General features: G+C 40.7%; 1 long non-coding RNA gene across 3 annotated transcripts in view; it reads right to left on the bottom strand.

Annotated features, from left to right (window-relative positions):
* Positions 1–6406: 6406 nt before the first annotated feature.
* The window catches only part of LOC129202777 (uncharacterized), a 41383-nt gene continuing 36742 nt past the window's right edge, over positions 6407–11047 (bottom strand). For all 3 annotated transcript variants that reach the window (XR_008575830.1, XR_008575829.1, XR_008575828.1), the window contains exons 2-3: positions 10588–10664; positions 6407–10211 (exon numbers count right to left, since the gene is read on the bottom strand). This is a non-coding gene — a long non-coding RNA (uncharacterized LOC129202777). The remainder of the gene's footprint in view (positions 10212–10587; positions 10665–11047) is intronic.

Below are 11047 nucleotides of genomic sequence, written 5' to 3'. Positions count from 1 at the left end.
CTAGTGCTATGGAATTAGCTGCCTTTCATTTTCATCGTGTCCACTTTTTGCTGTGTATGAGAGGGTACACTGATTATTTTCTCTACTTTTATCATGTCCCTTTCTTTTTCTCTCTGTTTCAAAGAGAAACAAATCCCAGCTTTCCAATTTCTCCACCAATGAGCCAGAGTAATTTCTGAGCTCATTTCCAAACACCCTCTCTTTCTGCAGACAGAACAACCAGTCCCACCTATGCAGTGCCAGGGGAAGCGGTGGTAGTGATTTATGTAACAGCATTTTACTGTCCTCTTCCTTATCCATCCAATAAAATCCCATCCAGGGCTTTAATCCACAGTTTCACATTAATAGAGCATCCTCAATGAACTGCCAGCTAGGATTCCCTTCTAAATCAGTGCTTAAGTTTCCGGCTTTTTGAAAAAAGGAGGGTTTTCCTTGCAATAGGTATATATAAATATTTTATCAATACTGAATTTCAGCTGTCATTCTATTACTCATCAGTCTATTTGTAACCACATGAACTTCCTCAAAATCCTCTTTTCACACAGTGAAAAAAATGCTGTCCTCTATTTATTTTTCATCACACTGCCCACTTGTATAGTAAGCACAGTAGTAATAGTAATATAGTAATAGCAGTACAGTAAGTAATGACACTGATCCTAACAAATGGAGCATCTCAATGGTAAACCTTTTACTTTGACAACAGCTAGCCAATTAATCCCTATGTGAGTAATTGTTTATTCACTAGGTATAAAGAGTACTTTGCTTCCTATGTTCTAGCCAGTTTTGATTGATGGAAGTATTCAGCTTAACTTGCATGATGATTTGGTTTTTTCCTTAGCTTCACGTGTGTATTTTGTTAGAGGCTTACTGGAAGTCTAGAAGGATGGATGTCTGGTTCACCTTTGTCCACCCCCGCCCCATAGGCATGAGCAAAGATTCAGAGAGATTAGGGAGGTATGATCTGGCCAAATTTGCACCAAACCTTATTTGCTCACATATTCCTGTTACTATTTTGTTTTTACTTGCCATTTGATTAATTTAATGGGTGCAGATAAGATTCCCACTGATCCATGAATCCCAAATTATCCCTGTATTTTTAAATACTGGTAGTCTAAGCACGATCCTAATGCTTTAAATATTATGTCTTCTATCTCCTAGATTTTTTCCTATTCCCACCATTAATAAGGAAATGTAAACGTTATCCTATCACTTGGCAGTGGTAGATTTATGCTGTATGTTAATTCATTTGCTTTTAATTTACCAGCTTGCTTCAGTGACACCTTTGTTTCACATTCTGTACCATTACTACTACTAGAAAAGAGGAGGTGGGGAATACATAACTTTCCAAAACCTTATGTAATAAAAATCTTCCTTAGCTCCCCCTTTAATTCCTGTGAGCCAAAGCAATGCTGTGATTCCCTTGAAGCCTTCAAGCTTGTGGTATATTCAAATAAAGCATTTTTATTCTGTTTGAGACATTCAGTTACTTGGGCCTGTAAAAAGTGATCTTGACTTCCTAGTTTTCCTCTTGCTTGTTCTCTGCTAAAAGGCAGCACCGTTATCATCCACTCATGCATTAGAGTATATTTTCTAACCAGAAAGAAAAAAAAAAAAAGGACTACAGTGGGAAAGCAACGGCATCTGGAAAAATCAAACAATGTGACTTAATACATTCTTTGTGGGCTAGAGGAAGCAATGGAGTCAAGGAAGGCCTTTGGATGTTATGTTTTACAATACCTCTGGAGGCCCAAGCCCCACTGTAGGCTGTTTTCTTCCTGCCTTTGGACAAGCTGAAATTAACTGGTAATAACATACAATTAAAAGCGCATGTGTGTGTCTGTGAGGGGGTGTGTGTGTCTTTGCTCTAATTCCACTCCTTCTGCGCATTTTAACTTTCAAACTTAGACAGCAGCGAAGAGGAGACAGACAGGTATACAGAGCAGCCACATCAAAATCTTGGTGGGGCAGGGGGAACATTTGACACCTCCTTGTTTCAATGCCCCCTGTCTGTTTTTAATTTCACTAAATCGCTCCCGTCTGGGGATTGTATATTTTCAGTGGCCTCTCCCAGCAATGCAGAGGTAGAGCATTAGTGTGCCAAACCCCAGCTATGCTCAAGCGTGGGGCTGCAGCTTTACAGGAGGCAAGAGGGGAGTCAGCTCTCGGGACCAGCCATTCGCCAAACTTAACTCGGGTCTAAAAGTGACGCCAAGAAATCTCACTTGCCCTTTTCCCTTTATAGCCATCTTACGAGGGAAGAGGTGGGCAACCTGAGTAACAAATTGGCTAATAGACTTTTTACATCATTGCTTTGGAAGTATCATCAAGGTGTGTGTCTGAAAGGTCCCTCATTAGCGAGGGGATGCTGTGCTGCTCAGGACAACAAGGACTTTGTTGGCTTGGGTGGCAGGTTTGATGGATTTAAAAGGCAAGATAGATCTGCTCCTGAGTACCTCCAGGGAAAGGGATGGCTTGGAAGGGCAATTTAAGGAGGATTTCACTGGACAGCTGTAGGCACAGTGGAGCCTGGGCTCCCGTCCCCTGCCACTGAGGCCAGTGGAAGTTTTGCTCTTGGTTTTGTTGAGAAAAAAGCTCAGGCCCCACATGGAAAGCTTGCGTAATTTTGGGAGTAGTCGCCTCATAGCAAGGAAAGTGAGCAACAAGACAACATTAAATAGGGAAAAACAAAGAGCTCCTCAGTCAGCTGCTCCAAGACCGAACATCACTGTTGTAGGGCATAATCCTGCATCCCTCCTCCTGTGAGCATCTCACCGGAGCAATCCCCTCACAAGCACTGAGTAATGAATAGCAATTTCCAGACACGTACGCCTGAACAGAAGCCCTTCTTCACATATGGAGACATGTCAGGATGTAAAGCAAAGCCGTTTCCCCTAGTATTAGTTTGCACAATTCCTGGACACTCATTTTGTTCGTGGATAGGGGCATGGGACAAGGTCAGCGTGAAGCACCGGGCAGACTCCAGGCATGCGTGGCTGCTGGGGGGTGCAGAGCTCTGCCTCTAGGAGCCAGGGGGCTAAAATAACCCTCAAGACCAAGTCAGCCAAGAGACACCATGAATTGCTTTGGCCCACTGGAGCTCCTCTTGCGAAGAGCGGGATTTGGCCTCAGTACAGCAAGGAAACCGAGGTGGTAATAGGGTGCAATGAAAGAGTTACACAATAGGCAAGTGAGAGTAAGAAAAGATAAGATACCTGAGCCTATTCCACTAGAGCTTCATTACATGAAAGCACACTTTTTTGAGATCTGAAGGATTTCTTTTTCCTCCCCTGCCCTCACTGAGTTCTCTGTGAATTGAGCATTACAGTGGCTTTGACTGTAACCATTATAATCATTTTCCAGTGCTAATGTTGTGGTTTTAATGAAAGGAAACAGCAAATGGGGTATCGACTCATATACACAAATCTGCACTTCATTTGCACAAAATAGCTTCTGGATGGCTTTCCTCCATGTTTTTGGTCAACACCACTCTTTTTGAGAAATGATCAATGTCTACAACTGTTTGCTCTTCCACAGATAAAGCAGATGCTATTCATTACTGCCTTTGCCATGCATATATTGCTACTTTCCCCAAAGCAGCCGCAGTGGGTCATGTGTTTATTTTTCTTTAAATCCTTTTGTTCTTAAATCATTCCACTTTTGCTTTCAGGATATGATGAATGATTAATGCTGTAGTAGCAGCATTATTGAATTAGGAAAGTCACTGGCAGCTTCCAAAATCATCAAGACAACCAACAAATAAATACAAACCACTTCTTTAGAGTTAGATATAGTGGAGCAGTGTGATGGTGTCGAGATAAGGAGAGGTGGTGCTGACGTGAGCACTTTTAAAGCTGTAAGACAGACTTGCAGTTACTGACATGTAAATCATAGCAGCTCTGATAACAATGCAGATGTTTTGAACAATCTTGCATCGAAGTAATATAACCGCAATAAAAACAATATTAAGGCAAACTCAGAACTGGTGTGGGCATTTGGAGGGAATTCTTTTCTCTAAGAAGTTACATGATCATAAAGAAAAGAATTATTTATGGTTTTATGGTTTGGGTTTATTTAAAGAATAGAGATTTGGAGTCGGATGCTGAAAGGTAGGTGTTCGGCACCTCCCAGGGATTAAAGCCAACAGCATGAGCAACAACTCACCAGGAAAGGAGAGAGATTATAGATTTCTGGATTAACCCTTTGCAGTCACCACTGGAATATCCGTCTGGTTTGCAAGTAAGAGTTAGCCTGCTGTTCGTAGCGATACTAGCGAATGTAATATGGTAACATTCCAGTTAAATGGGAGTTTGCATGAAACAGGAAAGCAGGATTAAGTTCATTTTCCTACATTCATGCACCGAAGTTTCTCTACTGGTTTCCTAACAAAGCCCATCAGGTTTCTATGGTCCCTCGTGTTTCACCACAGCACCCTAGTGGGGTCAGGCAGCTGCTTGCACCACTGAGCTTTTAAAATTCCTTTACGCAGAAGTGAAGGACTGAAAAGGCTATGGGATGGTGAGGAATAAGCATCTCCAGCTCTCTGGGTTTGCAGTCTGAAGGGAGGAACCTCTGTGGGTATGGCACTGCGTGTTTTTTGACAGCAGTAATAATCATGGCTTTCCTCACCCGGGGCTGCCCCCAAGCACACTGCAGAACTTTCTCCCTGACTAATTCTTCTCCCTGCGGCTCTGTTTAGCATTTCTATAGATATCAAGAGACTCATATTCGTTACTTCAGCACACTCCTGAAAATAAAGGGCCCCTTTATTGAGTGCCACAGTGCTATATACTTTCCTGGCCTTAAAATCTTTTTTTATTATTATTTTTCAATGACTTGTTCCTTATTAGAGCTGGGTACGAAAGTGGTTTCCCTGCAGAGTGAAATATCTCACAGTTTCAAGAAGGTCCCTGCTGTTCCACTTCAGGATGCTACCGAAGCCTTTCAGATAGGGCCTGCTCAGGGCAGTCAACAGCCAGGGAATAAGTCTTTCACTGGAGCTGTTGGAAAACTGGGTAAAAAAACATTTCTATGTAGAAATAAGAATAAAATCTGCTCTTCAAGATCAGCTCGATATGCTGGAGGAGGGTGGGGTGCTTTTGCTCATTTCCCTGGCTGAAGCTGTTTCACTTTGTACAAGTAATGACATGTCAATCTGAGAAGAGGCCTGGACTTCCATCTGCTCCTCCCAGCACGGTGATCTAATTCCTGGACTACCAGCTCAAGTTCTTTCACTCTCTTGCCTAATGACTGCCACATCACCTATGCAAACTGGAGCATCTGCAATAGGAGAAATGTCATTTTGATGTAGTCAGCAGCCCAGAATGCACCCGGGCTGTGGGGTGCTGAATTTCATGTCCCTGGGTCAACTTAAAAAGACTATAGCCCTACATGTGGTCTCCTGTTTTGGATCTAAATATCCTACCCAGGAACTTCTGGCTGCCCTGAAGTAGCAAATGAAGATCTCTTATTTCAACCAGAAAGTCATTGGACCAGTGAACATCTTCCCATTGAAAGTCCTGGGTTTGACAAATTAGCATTTGAGGACATTACTTCAGAAAGCTCCCAGCCATCTGTGTTCCCTGTCCCCTTTACCTGTCGATCTTCAGTAGGTTTCTCCACCTGCGAGTCTTCACTTTTCTAGTAAGTTTTTGTTGATTCAGGGAAAAATATTGGAGACTACTTCATCAGCCTTTCCACAGCATAGGCTCTGATTTTTTTTTTCAACATGGTTTCAGTTAACTTGTAGCTATGCTCACCCAGGTGCAACTCTAGAAAGTTCTCTTTCTTCATCCCCCCACCACCAGTAGGAAACAAATTGCTGAAATCCTTGGCAGATGTTATACATATGTTACACCTCACCAGCTGAGCAGGGGTGCCTGAGGTATTATGGGGAGAAGCTGGAGGTGCCTTCCATCTGATTAAGTGAATCCTAGATGTGGGCAGAGGGTGAGGACTGTCATGGGCAGGGGTGAAGAATGGCCTTCCCCCTTGAAAACAACAAAACCCATATGAGAATCAATCAAAATCTTGCCCCATAACAGACCCATCCATCTTTCTTTTATTTCCTCCCCTCACATGGCAAAGCTTGGACTTGGAAGTCTCTGCTTTTCTCATGCTTGTGTCAAGAAGAGGGAGGGCAGAGGATGCTAGAGCAAGCAGAGTGCAACCATGTTTCCCTCCCCCTGTTCAGGCTCACTGCTGGTTTGATGCTCCAGATAAAGAAAATCTCTGCAGATTTTTTTATCCTCAGAATGAAGCTTCCCACTGCTAGCCTTGGGAGACACAGAACATCCTGGCTGGGCAAGAGCTCTTTATGAATACTTCTAGTGCTCAGAGGAAGAAGGGGGAAAAAAGCAACAAACTACAGCAAGTTTACAGTAATTGCTTTAATGAGGCAAAGCCCTTTAGAATGCAAACACGCTCAACAATACACAAAGAAACAATAAAAAAAAAGTGGTTTATACAGGCTGTTTTATAAGAAGGTAATAAAAACAATTGTATGGCACACTCAGTTGCATAAACAGGCTCACCATGGAAGGTGTTTGTTTGAGAGCAGGACTATGAATACTTAATTGCTTCCATTATTCTTATTTTCAGTACAAAATACTGCAATCAAAACCTAATCTGCAGCTTGATTTTTAAATAAAAAGGTTATATTCCAGTTCTATTGTTGTAAATATAATAAAACACAGTCTTTCCGTTAAACGCTATTTCATTTCTTACTGCTTGTAAGGAGGTATAACAGTGATTAATATCTCCATCTCTGGCAATTTCAAAACCCTTTTCAAAGGCAGGATCATTATTCCTCTTCCTATGGAAGGCTGAAGACCAAAATGTTCAAAAGGTCTTCATTAATGACATGACTAGAGTCATGGAAGCCTTTGCTGAGATCCTTCTATGGCTGCCAATCCTCTTTGAACCAAGCCCCAAAAGCAGTGCAGAATTCAGATCTGTTTTCATTCACACATCTCTTCTGACAAACCCAGCAAGTACAAAGGAACAATGTAGGGAAACATGACTTTGGGGACCTCGATAAGTTGCAAAGCAGAAAACTGCAAAAATGCCACCCATTTTCCCACACCTCTCAGGAGGGTATACTACTCAGACAAAACACTCGTATGAATTTGAATACAATCTGGTGTGTCTGGAATGTTGTATTCTACATCTAGTCATTATTTGTTGAAAATATGTACTGTTACACTTGTGCTTTAGTGGCATCTAGACCAGAGTAATTTTCAAGTTCTTAGGCATAAGAGCTCCTTTTTTTCTCTCTGACTTTTTGCTTTAGGAAGAGATAAAGAACTGTCAAAGACTGAGTGATAGGTCTGTAAAGATTTAGGGAACAAGATTGTCTTATAGAAAAAAATTAATATCTAGATGAAAAAAAGAAAAATCTATTTGTTAATGGCATGTACTTTACAGGCTGAGCACATCGCTGTAAAATAACAGAGTAATACCAAAAAGACCAGAATCACTCTCACTGCAAATGGATGTCTCTGGGAAAGCAGTCATGATTTCTGGTTTCAAACTAATGGCAAAGCATGACTTTAAACTTGATATTTATTGCTCATACACATCTTCATTTACATATTTAATTAAAAGAATGTTCTACTATAATAGACAGCAAGAAGTAGTGCTTTTTCAGTTCACTAGGCCTATAATAATTTCTAGCCTTGAAACGGTCTGACTGTTAGACTTCTTTCTGTTAGTGCTACAGAGCATCTGCCAAATATGAAATGTCTTTTTTTTTCTTTTTTTTTTACCTTTCTCATCATTACAGATAGCATAATGCTGTCAGGAATCAAGCAGGCACCGTTAAATGTTTCCTGCTCACAATTTCATCATCACATTTTAATATATTTCATCACTAATGCCCAAAAATAGTTCACATGAAGCAAAAAAAAAAAATTTGGTAAGGCAGAAGCTCTCATTCCCCCCATCTGGGGAAAAATAACTAATTTTAACATCTTCCATCTCACTACAGTAGAACTACTGCCCAGGAGAACAAAGGACACGTAACTAAGTTGATGAATATTTTAAACTGCCTATGCCTTGCATAAAGAGTGTAGACTTGCCTATAGTCAAACTCTGATCGGCTCACAAGCCTTATGGCAAGATCAGCCTTTCCACACACTTATTTTCAGGGTGTCCAGGGGACCAAGAACTCCCAAACACCGACTGCTGACCTTTCAGCAATGTATCTTACCCTATTATTAGATGTCAAAACTAGATTGCTTGCTGGCATCCATCAGTCTTCAACAATTAAAGGCAAGAGGACATATTGAGGAGGAACATGTGTATATGTATGTTTATGTATATGTAAGAAGGAATTTTACATATTTATAAGGAACAATGATGTACAAATTATATCCAAATAATATATATAAGGAATGCACGTATATTAGGATGAACGCTTACACATATTTTAAGAACAGGTATGTGTATGCACATCTGCTGGCCAAAATAGCTTTGATGATTTAAAACAAATATCTTGATATACCAAACATCATCTTTTAAGCCAGGTAAATTATGGTTTCTAACTCTCCAGTATATGTATCTCCTTAATTAAGAACCAATTGCCAAACCAAGATTATAAGCATACCATGGTCCCATTGATCTCATTTCTCCTAGAAAACAACTCGGCAATGGTATTCAAGACCAAAATTTTGCTTGCAAAGTAAATAGGTATCTAGGTTTGGATTACATATTATGCAGAAAGATCTAGCACATTCATCTGAAATTTTCAGAAGGAATCCAGACCATGCTTTCCTCTTAGTGTCAAATTCTTCAAGGTTCAGAAAGCAAGTCTGCAATCAGAAATCCAAACACACCAAGACGATCTATAATATGCTACAAAAGTGGAATTGAACAGACTAGTCATTCAGTCTGATGAGGTAGATGGGTGTCTGGAAGCATGCTGAATGTCATCTGCTAACAACAGCCATCAAGATCAAGGAGTCTAGCAGAGGCAGACTGAATTGATTCCAAAGTTACTCATGAGCTAACATCTGCTTACAAAGACACGTGAAGAACAGCCAGGAACTAGTAGCAAGGAACTTTGAATAAAAACTAATCGGAGAGGCTTGGTAAGATGCCACCATATGATTATCTGACTGACCCTAAATGTATTGGCTCTAAAGGCCTAAAGTAGAGCTTTGCCAATGTATGTTTGGTGTCATAAAGGAGTTGTCAATTTTTCCTCCTCGATCTCTTGCCAGAGATCCCTCATTATAGAAATCAGGTTACAGTGAAGATAGTTGTAGGTGAAGGCTACTCCTAGATAAACCACACACTGCTCCTTTGATGCTCTCCTTGTTTGGTTTCCCCTTCTCTAAGAGGAAGCTCTCTGCATTTGGAGCTCAGTTGAGTTCCTTCACTGGCCTGTCTACATCTGCAGGATATCCACCTAACTTACCTAACAACGCATCATTATTACCTTGAGGAGGCCTCCATCTCTCCAGGCCAGTGAACACCTTCACAGCGATGCTCTCAGGTGGCAGCTCCCTTATGTCCACATGCTGCAGAGACAAAGCACTGGAAAAAAAAAATGCAAGTGACTGCCACGTGCAAGCGTACCGATCGAGGTACTGATGCAGCCAGCAGCTGCAATAATGCTGCATTTTTATTAAGGGCCTCAAAATAGCAAGAAATAAAATAGAAATGCTAATGCACTGAGTTTGGGCTTGTTTTGTATTGTGGATTATGTACGTTAGACAGTAGATGAAATATCACTTTCTGGACATGAACCTTCAGTCAAAACAGGATGCCCGATGTGGCCCTATGTGATGTAGCATGGTAGTGACTACATCTTGATCACATCCTTACTCAAAGAGTCTACACACCGATAAAATCCATAATAAGGGCTTTACAAAGCATAGTGATCCAAGTCTTTGGAAGGTGTACATGGGCACAGTAGCTATGGTCAATCCTCATTTCCAACAGCTCTGCTTCTCAACCTCTGTTTTTATGGCACTTGCATTGGTAACGTTGCTTACTGAAGAAAAAAAGACTGCTTCCTTAGAAGAAATGTTGCCCAAGAGCAGTTTACATCATATGCTATCTGGAAGCTATTCTGTGAAACATCGTAATAATTGCTTTTCCTGGACTGAGACACTTATTAGTAGCAGCTAAAGCTAACAGATTGGAAGACTGCCTGAAGATGATGGATGGATTTTCTCAGATTGTAGATTTCTGGTCATTTTCCATGGCAGCTGTAAATTTAAAAATAATATAAAGTTAAGCAGTGGTAGAATAGAATTCACAAATATTACACAGCTACTGACTTGATCATTAATCATCCTAAATTAATGTTAAAGCGTTACATATGATGAGCCAGATTTTGCCCTGGGGTGTATACAGAAGTTTTTCATTGATTACAAACGGGAAATGGCACATGTATGTGAATGCTGAATTTAGCCAACTGCTTCTTTGTTTTGCTGGATTTTTTTTATTACTGTTTGAGGGAGGTGGAAATGTTTATTTTTCACAAATCCCCTTTCATGCTAGTGATCTGCAAGAAAATGATCAAGAGCCATCATCTGATTTGTAGTCAATATCCCAAGTTATTGCAACAATATCCCTACTTACTTTCAAAGCTGAAGAGCATCAATGCCCTCCAGAGTTCAGGAGTCGTTTGATCTGCCTGATGTCCATTTTTGAGGTGGCTGCAGTCAAAAAAGGATTTGTTATTGGACAGAATTAAGATTTTTGTTCACAACTGAAATTCCTTCTAGGCTAAAGCACCATTTTTCCTAGACTTTGCCTTAATTTACCCCATTATTTTTTAAGGAAATCACGTATCTAAGTGTCTTCTTCAGGTGAGTAACTAGAGAGGAGCTGCCAGAGATACACACATAAAAAAAAACCCCACAAACCAACCCCCCTCTCCCTGCCCAGCAATTCAAATCTGATGCAAATGAAGAAGTCTTGCATCAGAGATATGATAATTATTCCTCACTTTCTCTGCAGAACCTGGAGGACAGAAAACCTGTAATAGCTTCAGCAGGGTCATGAAGATACGCAGACCTTTGCCTTGTGAACATTTAAC

The sequence above is a fragment of the Grus americana genome, chromosome 2 (genome assembly GCF_028858705.1).
Source record: "Grus americana isolate bGruAme1 chromosome 2, bGruAme1.mat, whole genome shotgun sequence".
In the NCBI taxonomy this organism is placed as follows: Eukaryota; Metazoa; Chordata; class Aves; order Gruiformes; family Gruidae; genus Grus; species Grus americana.
This window is presented reverse-complemented; position numbering and strand designations above follow the sequence as displayed.